Raw genomic sequence first — 14,392 nt, 5'->3', positions numbered from 1 at the left:
CTTCCCATTGATTGCAGAATTGTTTATGTTTGGTGAATTTCTGAACTAGTATTATAAAAGCGAATTAGTAGGGATATATCCCAGTCCCCTTTATCAAAAGAATTAAAACATGTATGCACAGTTTTGTAGATTATATAAAGGTAATTTATCTGTTTCCACACGCGTAGAAGAACTTTGAGATTGTATGATTTTTTTTCAAAGACATGTTGTAACCTGAACCTGTCTAAGAGGTAAGCTGTACTATGCAGTATTTTGCCTTAAGCGGCCGGTAATCTAACTACACAATTTCAGTCTGTTCTAGTTTTAATTAAGAAATAATTTATAGCAAAAGAGTGTTTTAACACTGTTTATGCACGATGGGCGGTTATACGCCGGTCGTAATAATTTCATGAGGGCGTAAAACACTCTTTTGCTATAAATTATTTCAATTCTAATATGTCCTTATTCTAAAACAGTAGGTAAATATAGTAGCGCTCTTGATTGGTCGCAACAAATACTTTGACGTCACCTCACGTTAACATGACGTTTTTCTAGCTTAAAGACAGGCATATTTATTAGAATTTTTCTTAAGCAGCCACTCTGGTTTTAAACAGTCATTTTTGGTTTGCAGCTTAATACAGACTTGGCTTAACATGTGTATACAAAGTACACATGTATTTCGGAAATTTAATATCTATATGTACACCACTAGTATTATACTTAAAGATCTTATTCTCTGAATATTTTTATGCCAGTCAAGGTATTATATTAACAAAATTGCTGTCGTATGTAATTACACATGTTGCAAAATGTTATATTCAATTTTATGAATGTTTATTTGGTTCATCCAACGTTTATGCATATATAAGTCTGTTATATGCTGTTTAACATATAATGACGAAATATTTTAATAGCCTCGTGAGTAATCTACTACGAACATAACTTCATGTCTGTATACAGGAAACATTTCATTCTATATATTTTCATCTGACTGTGGTTTTTAATATTTAAATTATGTGGTAATAAATTGACTGTAATTAAGATTTACTTTACGCAGGTTTATTTGATTCATGAAAAATATATTAGAAAATACGTTCTGACTATAAGGAGAATTGTACTTGTCGTTCCATCTTTAGCCCCTGTAATAACTTTCATATTCTACTGAAAAACAAGGCTATCACAACGTCCCTGGAACGAAATCCTATAGCAGTGTATGTATAAATGTAAATCATTTACATATAAATACATAGCTAAAGTAAAACAGTTAGAACAAAGAAAAGAGGAACAGATGTGGGCGCGCACAGAGGCAAAACACCATCGGAGAGTTCTATCGTAGAAACCATGGTAGTGGCTGTTGCCAAGGATCAGACCGGTTATAGAACATTCTTAGAACATCCATTTCTTTCTAACATAAGTATGTGATGTATTTTATTATCAATATTTATCACTAATGTCATGATATATTTGCGCCAATGTACAGAAATCCGGCGCCATGTATTTAATACACATGTACTCCCGTTTACTCTGGCGTAACTTATGTTAAGCTGTTTCTGGTGTTCATTTACCATATAACCCTCATATATAGGATTTGTGACAGTAAAACATAACCTTTGTCTATTCAGCTCATTATAAAATGTATCTGAAGATATTTGAAATACGTATGTTCAATGATATGAAGACAGCAAAAGAGACAGTCGGTACCGTAATCAGGGATGTATAGTAAGGCATTGTAGGACCACATTCGTAACAGATGCATTAATGAGTAGCTGTCAGTCAAAATGAATATTACAAAACAATAAAAAAAAAGAAGAGATTTTTTTTAATGAATACGATCAATAATGTCTTAGACTTTCCCTAATGCTATAGACGGAACGCCTTGAAACAAATATATAAATGAAATCTATATATGAGCCGTGCCATGCGGAGAAAACCAACGCAGTCTGGTCAGGATCCATGTTGTTCGCTTTCAAAGCCTATTGGAATTAGAGAAACTGTTAGCGAACAGCATGGATCCTGACCAGACTGCGCGAATGCGCATGCTGGTCTGGATCCATGCTGGTCGCAAACCCACTTTGTTGGTTTTCTCATGGCACGGCTCATATAGACTACTTACCCAAATCATACGCGAAAATATCGATCCATAACCAATAATTCATGAAATATGTCCTGTTGATACTGAGACCTTCCTGTGAAGTTATAATACAATTTCATTTTAACCAAAACATTACTCAATGGCTGTCGTCAAATTTAAGATTATACGTGTTTGTTATCATACGCCATCTCTGACAGCTCTTCTTGTACACGGCATCTCTGGCAGCTCTTCTTGTACTCGACATCTCTGACAGCTCTTCTTGTACACGGCATCTCTGACAGCTCTTCTTGTACACGGCATCTCTGGCAGCTCTTCTTGTACACGGCATCTCTGACATCTCTGACAGCTCTTCTTGTACACGGCATCTCTGGCAGCTCTTCTTGTACACGGCATCTCTGGCAGCTCTTCTTGTACTCGACATCTCTGACAGCTCTTCTTGTACTCGGCATCTCTGACAGCTCTTCTTGTACACGGCATCTCTGACAGCTCTTCTTGTACACGGCATCTCTGACAGCTCTTCTTGTACACGGCATCTCTGACAGCTCTTCTTGTACACGGCATCTCTGGCAGCTCTTCTTGTACACGGCATCTCTGACAGCTCTTCTTGTATACGGCATCTCTGACAGCTCTTCTTGTATACGGCATCACTGACAGCTCTTCTTGTACACGGCATCTCTGACAGCTCTTCTTGTACACGGCATCTCTGACAGCTCTTCTTGTACACGGCATCACGGCATCACTGACAGCTCTTCTTGTACACGGCATCACTGACAGCTCTGCTTGTACACAGCATCACTGACAGCTCTGCTTGTCCTCGATTTATGTTTTATTTTAGTTTGATGTCATTAATGTTTTCACCATCGGAAGTCATTTTTTTTAATTTACAGGGATTATATATCAGATGTCACTAATGAGTCCAAATAAAATTATAAGGTAACACACAATCTTTAGAAAATAACTTTGCCTATTTTAATGTATAGTTTGAACTAGTATCATGTTAAATAAAGATAGATGAGAACTTAGGTCAGTTTTAACAGCTAATTTGTTTCCTGGGCGGTCATATTGAACTTTAAATTGTAACGTATCTAAACGCTCTTACTACATTTTCCAACTGTCAAGATATTTCAGGACGGAAATGGTCCGATAGATTTAAATATCTGTTTAATTACAACAACGCTAAAGTACTTTGGAAATTGGTTCAAATTAATATACATTTATTTCTTGGAACGGTCCTAGTTTACACCCGGAAAATACGTCAGGATAGTTAACGAATAGATTAATACGCTGATATTATGTTAGCTCTAAAGCCTGGTTATCTAACGTGTTCAATGATATAAATCGTAACAAGTGATGTTTATGATAACAGATCAAACATTATGTTAATATTGTAATTAACATTTAACATTTACACGCGTTTCCCTCTTTCAACCTTGCATTGCTGAAACCACATTTTGTTTTATTTAGTTTATTGCTACGATTTGTTGGACTGATTCCGTACACATTTAACGACCTGAACTTATAAATGCAAATAGTAAGATTTCCCTAAGAAAATTGTAGATGTTTGACTTATAGTTATTTTAGAACTCTTTGAACAGAAAGTTCTTCAATATATGCAGTTAGTATCTAACCTATGAACGTTATGTATTACTGACTTTCTCAGATGCAGTGTTTATTTTTCATCAGAGGTTACATAAAAAAGAGGTCTTCTTAACTGGAAGCTTGAACTCCGGACGGCTTTATTTTAGAGACTGGTTTAATAAATGTAAATATTGAAAAAGGATCAAAACATTGTTTCCCTATAATAATGTTCCAGTCCGTCCCGATGGGTCAGTATTACTCATACGACAGGGATTTTTGTTTGAAAACAACGAAAAAATCCGAAACTTTCCTATCGAATGGAAGCTTTGTACCTTGTTTTGTGTGCGGGCAAATACATATGCATTAGCAAGCTGAGAACCAGCTATTGCAATATATTTACCCAAAGTGACTCCTACGGAATGAAAGCTGTTTCCTTTTCGCGTAATTGCTTGATGGTATACAATTATATGTACCGATGTAACTCATTGCAGAGTTTGAGCGGTCTTCTGCGCATGCCCGGAAGTGACTATCGATTGGAGCGCACGACTAAAATATGCAAATTTTTGCATGTCTGCACGCATTTAGTGTATAATATTTATAATATACTGACTAAAGGTTAGGGTTAGTGTTACCATGGTTACAAAATATATACATTTAAGATAGTTTTCGTTCAAATTGCTAGAATACGGTATATACCGGAGTCTGTAATTTATACCGGCACTCCAAGTCTGAATTGAGTCACAGTCTATGGTGTCGGCCTGGTACAATTTCTCCTTCTTTGCTGTATAGTAAAACAAGCACTTTTGGACATGGATTGTGAATTTCACAACAAAATTGTAACATTGACAGTTCTGTATTTCTGAAGAGTAATACTTTCCCAGTCAATATATCACAGAAAAACACCACCATCAACGATGAACTGTTTTGCTACACATCAAAGTATCTTGTCCATGTTTAAATTTTCCACTGACATCTGTCATGGCCACCAGTCTGGTGTAGTTTTTTAATCCTTCCGCACAGAAATGTAATCCTGAAAAACACACATAAAACAATTGTTAAAGACATCAGAATTGACAAAAAATGTACACAGTATCTATAAATACATTTGGAATATAACATGTCAAAGTAGGGATAGCGTTAAATTGGGAACTTCAAAATTTCAAAGAACTACTTTCTAGGATATAACGACCCGGAAGTACTTCTATACCGGGGTGACACCGTAAAACATGTATAATATAGTTTTCGTTCAAATTGCTAGAATGCGATTTATACCGGAGTCTGTAATTTATACCGGCACTCCAAGTCTGAATTGAGTCACAGTCTGTATGTACTCCATAGACATTTAATCAGAAAAGTTAACGGAAATAGAATGATCACGAGTACTGGGTATGGTTGTTGCACCGAAATGAATGACCAAATACTGGTTTCTTTGCACATGTTGAAGAAGTTTTCCTTTTTCTTATTCTATGTACCAAACCGATTTTATTTCCATTTGAGGGGTTTCCAGAAGTGATGAAAATTGTTGTTTGAACTCATATATAATTTGATATTTATTTTATGTTATAAACAGCTTCTGTGCTGACTATGTGTTGGAAATATGTATGCTCTGCAATCGTTACAGATAGGACATGCCCTGGTCTGGTTTCGTTCAAATGTTTCATAGTTCTATAGGTATACCCACACTTCAAGAACACAAACTAAACACGGCTATTGTTCGTTTATGGATACGTAAACGAAAATTATAAGGACAAAGTAAAACAATTAGATAACAGTTAAATCAGTGATTAAAGTGGGACAACTCTTAGTGATAGTGTGCCGCTAGTTTGTAGTCAGTTTATATATATTACATAGATGACGTCCCAAATTTTCAGTCAGGAAAGCTGAATGACAGAGAAACTGATTTTAATGTTAAATACAACAAAATTGGTGCAGTTTATAAACAAAATAAAGGATAGTGGATATTTCCAGAGTTCGCCCAACTCGACACAGTATACAAATGTTGCAGACTCGATTTGATTAGAGGTTGTTCATAGACGAAAGTGGAAATGCATGTTACCGTGTATGCCTGGTCGAGCAACACTCAGCATTTCCACATGTTACAAATACTAAAATTCAAACAAGAAATATCCGCAGATGTTTCCATATGGCTGCTACAAGAAACCTTCAATGAAACACTAGATTGAAATGCATGAAAAGCGGCGCACTGTCCCCAGCTAAGGTAAAGGACAAGCCTGCCTTAAACCAGAAAACAACGGGAAGAACTAAACAAACTAGAAGTTAGAGGATAGAGCTTGCTGCCTTGTTACCAAGCGGAAAGATGCGAAATGTATAATTTTTCACGCGAAAAGAATGATATGACATGATTCGCAAATAAACAATCCATTACTTTCGCAATTCACAATAAACAGTACATTATTCTATACCTATTTTATCTATCAATCGCGAACGTTCATTTGCAACACGTGGCCGTACAATATATTACGGTATTTGGATGCACGTGCGTACAAAAATCCTGTATTTTCTGTATTTGGACGCACGCGCGTACAAAAAATCCTTTATATTCTGTATTTGGACGGTTCAACAGTCCCATGTTAAACATACGATAAAGCCCGAAACGCGTGAAAATGTTCCGAATGTAAATCGGATGAAGCAGGCGCTCTATGTACAGAGTTTGATTATGCGTCTTGAAATCTGGATTTAATTTGAGTTCTTATGTTTACAACACACAAAAACGATTCAAGGGATAACAATGCTATCTGATTTAGATATTAAAACGTTCGTTAATAATAAAAAAAACCCTTAAAAATACAGTAAAAAGGATCATCAGATGTTGGAATATTTGAAAAATCGCGTAATGAAGCCGTTCCGGACGAAGCCTAGAAATTGGTATCAGCCCTGACTGTCTAAATAGCTACCTCAGCAGTTTTTATTTAACGGTAAGAAAAAATGGAGAGATTATGAATGGCAACGACGGGCGTGTCAGCATCCAAAGACATGTCTGCTGTTATAGTACAGTTTTCGTGGATCTCACCAAACTTGCTGACAATGTTCGTGGCATTACTCTCGGCCATTTCGATAACCAGCCAAATATGTACCAGTCCCTTGATGAAAGTCCTTGAATACTCGAAAACGGGGAATTACGCCTTGTCCGCTTTTTAAGTCGAACAGTTTTCATTCGATCTTCATTTCAAAACTATGCTGGACAATGTTTTGTTGGGCATAAAATCTAGCTAAGTTTATAACCACCAAATCGGCCAAAGTGGCTTTGGAGGAGGTTGCACCATATACTTTTTTAATAATGATCGCAGAAAAAAAAACATTCAGTGAACTACGTATATTACGTATGAAGTGAAAAAATATAGAATTAAAAGTTATTAAGGTCTAACATGAATCTGTTAATATATATTGACTCATACCAAGCTGGGAAAAAAACTAGAAAAGGCAGGAATACCATATTCAGTGAAACATTTTTAATCGAACTATTAATAAGTAAGAGAAATAGATATAGAATAAAAGGTTATTAACTTTGTACTGTTACAATACGAGATATATTTGGACTCGTACCAGCTGAGAAAACCATATTGAACTCGCCTAGCGGCTCGTCCAATATGGTTTTCTCAGCTGGGTACTCGTCCAAATATATCTCCGTATTGTACAGAACAATGTTAAATAACCTAATATTACTAGCGCTATTCGCGATAAACAATGCATTACAAGCGCAATTCACGATAAACAATGCATTACTAGTGCAATACACGATAAATAATGCATTACTAGTGCAATACACGATAAATAATGCATTACTAGTGCAATACACGATAAATAATGCATTACTAGCACCATTCACAATAAACAATGCATTTCTAGCACAATCCACAGAATTTCTGTTCATATCTCATGATCTCCGAAAAAAATAAAAAACACATAATGGTAAGAATTGCAAAGTATGTACTCCTTTCCTATATACAGTTATAAAACAATATCATATGGTCCATAATTGTTTATTCTAACACTTGCAGTTTGATTGTCCGTACATAATGTAGTTATTATTTCTTATCCTTTCTGGGTCACGGAGGTCATTCGACATTTCTGCCGGTGCTAGAAAAAAAGGTGTGTGAGGGTGTCCCGCTTCCGTTACCTTTCACGAAGACTTCATCAAACCAAATGTGCTATTAATAGACTTGTCAAAATCACCTCGGTAGTAAACTAGAGTATAACAAAAACTGTGACGTACATTAGCAAAGTGCGTGCGCCTGTTTTTCATTCTAACACTTAAGCTAGATAGTTTGCCTTCTGTTCTGATGGAAGCTGAAACCAAGTAGCATTTCAGAATCAGTCATTAAATATTACTTTACAGTACCTGGCATCTGTTTTGAAAATTAAAAGGATTATAAAGAATTGATTTAGTGCATTACGTGAAACAATTTTAGTATTTATGTTACGTAAATCCTGCAAATCATTTAAACCAATTCTGTGTTCTCTTTGATGTTTCGCCTTATACAAAACAAAGCCTTAGTGTGCTCTTAGCACAACAAAACACTGTTTGTTTATAGATAAATGTAGAATTGATAGTTATTTGCTAACTAAATATATTTTGAAAAACATATCTAACTGGCGGCCTAAACTGTCGCTGTTTATCTTACACTTAAAATTTGGACAACTTTCAATAACACAATGCTATATGGTTTTGAAACGATTAAAAAGCACACGCAACAACAACAGAAAAACAAAGCAGAAATAAATGTAGCATTCAGCAAAGGTAATAAGAATATTTCACAAAAAGAACACAGTACACATTTTGGAATATGTGAAGAGTAACAAAACCTGTCAACATATATACGGCCTCTGAATCTCTAGGCTAGGGTGAGGTGATGTCTATACTCTGTAATTCATTAATAATGACCATCCGCTGTTAATTATCCACACATATCGTTTGCTTTTTGTTTGATGTCTACGCCTGATATCTCGAAGGAGCTTCCCATATTTACATTGTGTAAGGCGTGCACTTTCTACTAGATAACGCTCACAAGTTACATCTGACGTCACTTTCTACTAAATAACACTTACAAGTTACCTCTGACGTCACTTTCTTCTAAATAACGCTTACAAGTTACCTCTGACGTCACTTTCTTCTAAATAACGCTTACAAGTTACCTCTGACGTCACTTTCTTCTATATAACGCTTACAAGTTACCTCTGACGTCACTTTCTTCTAAACAACGCTTACAAGTTACCTCTGACGTAACTTTCTTCCAAAAAACGCTTACATGTTACCTCTGACGTCACTTCTTTCTAAATAACACTTACAAGTTACCTCTGACGTAACTTTCTACTAAATAACACTTACAAGCTACCTCTGACGTAACTTTCTTCTAAATAACACAAGTTACCTCTGACTTCACTTTCTTCTAAATAGCGCTTACACGTTATTTTTGACGTCATTGTCTTCTAAATAAAGCTTACAAGTTACCTCTAACGACTCTTTCTTCTAAAGAATGCTTACACGATACCTCAGACGTCACTTTCTTCTAAGCAACGCCTACAAGTTACCTCTGACGTCATCTTTCATCACTAACAAAATAGAACTATGGCGCAAAACAGCAACCAGCGTATCTTCAACTCGACAGACACTGGTTGCGTTTCTCACTATATTTTTGGTCCTTTAGGATCATGTATATCGTCAGTGGTATTGCCTTAAAGCCGTGCCATGAGGAATGAAGGGTATTGCACGTTACATTAACTTTAATTAAACCAAGTCTTATATTACTTGAATTGGTTGCATTTGGTTGCTTCAGCAGATTTCCCCCTGTTTTTATAGTAATTGCTCTATGCCTTAATTAATTTTATTGACTAGTAGAATATATACCGCTCAATATTGTAATAGACAACAATATATAATCTACTAAAATCAGACATGTTTGTATGTTGTTTGTTGGTTTAACGCGTTTCACGTATTGCATCATGTAACGGCGGGCGTTAACCTAACCAGTGTTCCTGATTCTGTACCAGTACAAACTGTTCCCGCAGTAACGCCAACTTCCCACATGAATTATCAGGTGGAGGACTAATGATTTCAGACACAATGTCGTTTATCAAATATCACGGAGACATACGCCGCCGAGTCGAACGCGACCAGATCCGTAGACCAACGCTCTTCATGTTTATTAATCTTTACGTAATTTGTTTATGCACAAATCTTACATTCAATCAGACTTCCAGACGTACCCTGTAAACTGCTAGACAGGGTGAAATTGTATCATTTGCTATAGCCATTTATTTATTAAGTCCAGGCTCCACTGTGATTCACATTATGAAAGTGATGATGAAAGTTCAAAAGCAACTAAAATATAAATGAGCCGCGCCATGAGAAAACCAACATAGTGGGTTTGCGACCAGCATGGATCCTGACCAGCCTGCGCATCCGTGAAGTCTGGTCAGGATCCATGCTGTTCGCTTTCAAAGCCTATTGCAATTAGAGAAACTGTTAGCGAACGACATGGATCCTGACCAGACTGCGCGGATGCTCATGCTGATCTGGATCCATGCTGGTCGCAAAGCCACTAAGTTGGTTTTCCCATGGCGTAGCTCATTAATGTAACTGAAGCAAATTAGCATGTCATTTCTGTCGGTAAGAAAATGTTGTAATAATTCAATAACTGCATTATAGCTCCTCGTTTACCAGAATATATGAGCAGATGAATTCTCGGTGACTGAATTGACCTAAATAAATTATTTAAATATACTTACACTAATTTTGCTACTTGTATGTACATGGTTCTTATATTTTCATTGAAATGTTTTTGTTAATACATTGAATAAGAACTTTCATATCGGTATGTAAAACAGTATGAGGGCTGTCCATTGTATGATGGAATGGATACTCAAATTACCGAAATAGTGTCAACATTCCCGATAAATGCTTATCCTCTTCTGTATGCTCTCTTTAGTATGATATTCCTAAAAGAATACAAGACTCAAATGTATCGTTTGAAAAACTTAACAATTACTAAATATCCTTTTTTGCAAGCGTAAAATTAAATGGTTTATTTATAGTAACAATACTAGTTTAACGAAGTATACACAAAACTGTAACTACACATTTGGATGTGTTTTTTTTCAACAATTGAAAGTAACGTTTAAAATTTAATTATGAATGTAATTCTTAATAGACTATCAATATATACCTTTAGCTGAATTTAAATACATAAGATGAAGATTTTAGAAATACATATCTACGTATGAATATATTAATTGGAACATGGACATTTGGATACATTTAAGGTACTGCTTACAGATATTGGAAAATGGCAGAACCAGCTGCTTTGGAACGGCGGTCATGAAAGTACTTTCTTTTGGCTGTGAAGAAAAGAGAAGAAAAAAGCATTTGTAGATATAAACTTAATAATTTAATAGAGTGGCTATTGCAATTTTATCTTAAATATTGAGTTAACTTGGTTAGTTTGCTGGCAGGAGCGTTATTTGAACTTGTCGGTACTTTGAACCTAAAGGAAAAATTGCAAGAGTTATGTTCTAGGAGTTTTCTGAGCACACGCTGTTTATACATATATCGATTAAAAGTGCATGGATTGTTTGACTACGTCAGGTCAAATCTGCATACATATGCTGTTGATATTATAGATCTCGTTACTTAATTAGAAAATACCCAAATAGAATACTATTAAATCGTAGGCTGTCAAACAAATGAACGTTTCATTCTTTTGTTAAAATATGGAGTATTCATCTAGCAGAAATCCTCCATACATGTCTGTTGACCTTGGAACATGAGTTTAGCCTAGCATTAACCACTTTCAACACCCAGAGGTGTTCCTGCCTCAGGGCGTCTGAAGGTGGTTCCGCAGTGGGTTCCGGTTTAATTTATTTTGTAACCGTTTATCTGTTTTACGTTTTCGTTGTATATATTGAAACTCGTTGGGTTATGCCTTCTTGTAATTAGTCCTTATTTCGGATCTCTATCCATGGCATTTTTTATCTATAGTAAGATGATTCATTTTAACGAAGAAATTTGCATGTATCAAAAGCCATGCAGATATCTTTACAACCTTTGCGTAAAATAAACACTTACTGCGTTCCGTCAAGAAAGCATGTCTCTGATAAGGGTAAAGAATTGGTTCGCCAGTCCAACAAAAGCAAGGGCAAAGAAAAGCAGGATTGGTACACCAGTCCATCATGAAAAGCAAGGACAAAATAAAAGCACGACTGGTACGCCAGTCCATCATGAAAAGCAATGACAAAGTAAAAGCACGACTAGTACGCCAGTCAATCAGGAAAAGCAAGGACAGAGTAAAAGCACGATTTGAACGCCAGTCCATCAAGAAAAGCAAGGACAAAGTAAAAGCACGTCTGGTACGCCAGTCCATCATGAAAAGCAAGGACAAAGTAAAAGCACGACTGGTACGCCAGTCAATCAGGAAAAGCAAGGACAGAGTAAAAGCACGATTTGAACGCCAGTCCATCAAGAAAAGCAAGGACAAAGTAGAAGCAAGATATATCTCAACCTACTCAAAATGAACCCATATCATTGTAGGTGTGGATATTAAAACAAAGACCTCTGACATCGGACAGATAATGAGAACCATTCAGTTCGTACGGAGAAATACGTTGTTAGTTTTATGAGGGTAATTTATCATATTACTTTATTATCTCACGCACAATACTTTGATCTTGTCGGCACTACATATTTGCAGGGGAATACAATGCGAGTTCTGTTTTCATTGATATTATTATAGTGTTTCTTGCCTTGTCCTAAACAATTGAGAGATCTTTCTAAGTTGGCAAAGTATGTTGATGCACTTTTAATACAGCTTCCACAGGGGCATGTATTACAGCGCATTAGAAATCTTGTATACTGAGCTTTTCTTGCATATTTCCCCATTGATTCTGGACAGCTGTGTGGTATTATGATAAACTAGTAGAGTCGTAATGACATCTGGCAATTTCCAAGTTGAGAAGAACTCAACACATTTACACATATTACAAGTTCCAGCTTACAATTTAGAGACATCCGCAACGTATTCGCCGGTGTACATGGATCCTTCAAATGAATGATACAGCGCAGTTCAATTAAAAGCGATAAATGGTCCCCAAGTAAGAACAATGGTCAGAACTAAACAAACTGGAATTAGGCGAACTGAGTCTTCATATCACAGAAACTGCCAAAAACACAATCAAAAACCTGGCGTGAAAAAAAAAGTTTTTAATACTAGCTTTGATTTACTTTTCTCTACTCTTAACAAATTAATAAATATTATGTATATCATGGACCTCTAAAATGGAATACAGGATATTTTAATGCCCCTCTCTACAAAATAACTTGAATGAAATAACGTACTCACTAAGCGGTCTTTACACTGACCGTATTCTTACCTTTGCTACTCACTAAGCGGTCTATTACACGACCGCATCTACTTGTACTCACTAGGGTCATACATGACGCTTCTTACCTTTTGTACACTAGCGGTATACACTGACCGATTTACCTTGCTACCACTAAGGTCTATTACACTGACCGCATTCTTACCTTACTCATAACGGCTATACAACCGCTCTACTTCTATCATAAGCGGTCTATTACACTAACCGTATCTTACTTGCTATCATAGCGAGCTATTATACCGCTCTACTTTGCTACTACTAAGCGGTCTATTACACTAACCGCATTCCTACCTTTGCTACTCACTAAGCGGTCTATTACACTAACCGCATTCTTACCTTTGCTACTCACTAAGCGGTCTATTACACTAACCGCATTCTTACCTTTGCTACTCACTAAGCGGTCTATTACACTAACCGCATTCTTACCTTTGCTACTCACTAAGCGGTCTATTACACTAACCGCATTCCTACCTTTGCTACTCACTAAAGCGGTCTACACTAACCGTACACTAACCGCATTCTTTCTTACCTTTGCTCCGGTTTTGCATAAATTGGTAGAAATATTTTAGATGTCATGCAGTCTCGAAATTCGCTCCATTACGTTGCATGTTCAGGTCAATCAGTCACATGCCCTGGCACTTATATCCATTATTTCAGGGATTTGTTTTAATGACAGTAACTTCTGCTAACATAGCAGTTAGTTCGGTTACTGGGATTACACTTACAGCCATCAAATAAGAGGTGCCTTTTTTACTCTTATTTCATAGTAAGCCAGCCATTTTTACGTCATTAAATGTAGACGAATAATTATTGCTGACATCTACTCTTTTATATGATTATGTGCAGTGCATTTGTATTTTGCATTTAATATTAGGTCCCACCTGTTTACAGGGTCTTGAATTGTGATTGTTTTCATAATCAAAATTTATTTCAAACATGTAATTGTTACAGGTATTTCTTCTCATTTTCGCGTTTGTTGTACACATCGATAAAATATTCTCACTTATTGTTAATTGAATCAAGATTACTCTTGCAGTTCGTACTGGATATACCACACTAGTACAAATCCTAGCAAGCAGGATGCACAGTTAAAAAGAAATTTAGTTATGATACGTTAATATGTTTTGCTTGATCGAATGAATTAATTAATTCAAATGATTGTTCATAATGGAAAACATTTGCGAAAGTGTCTTTTTACATGCAAATCTATTTGAATAAAGTGCATGATCACGTTTTCGTCTTGAAAGTACTTAATTTACATTTCAGCAACATTTAATGTGATCTTTAAGAAGTTACAAACTTATTACCAAAATGTGTTGGGTTTTTTTTTGTTCTTCTTTGAAACGTAAT

The 14,392-nt window shown here is 35.9% G+C and overlaps 1 protein-coding gene across 3 annotated transcripts in view; it reads left to right on the top strand.

Annotated features, from left to right (window-relative positions):
* LOC123537795 (cys-loop ligand-gated ion channel-like) overlaps positions 1-14,392 on the top strand; it is a 146,562-nt gene that overhangs the window by 21,623 nt on the left and 110,547 nt on the right. The gene's annotated exons all lie outside the window — the stretch shown is intronic.

The sequence above is a fragment of the Mercenaria mercenaria genome, chromosome 18 (genome assembly GCF_021730395.1).
Source record: "Mercenaria mercenaria strain notata chromosome 18, MADL_Memer_1, whole genome shotgun sequence".
Taxonomy (NCBI): Eukaryota; Metazoa; Mollusca; class Bivalvia; order Venerida; family Veneridae; genus Mercenaria; species Mercenaria mercenaria.
Note: the sequence above shows the minus strand (reverse complement) of the source record. Positions and strands in the feature narration are given on the sequence as shown.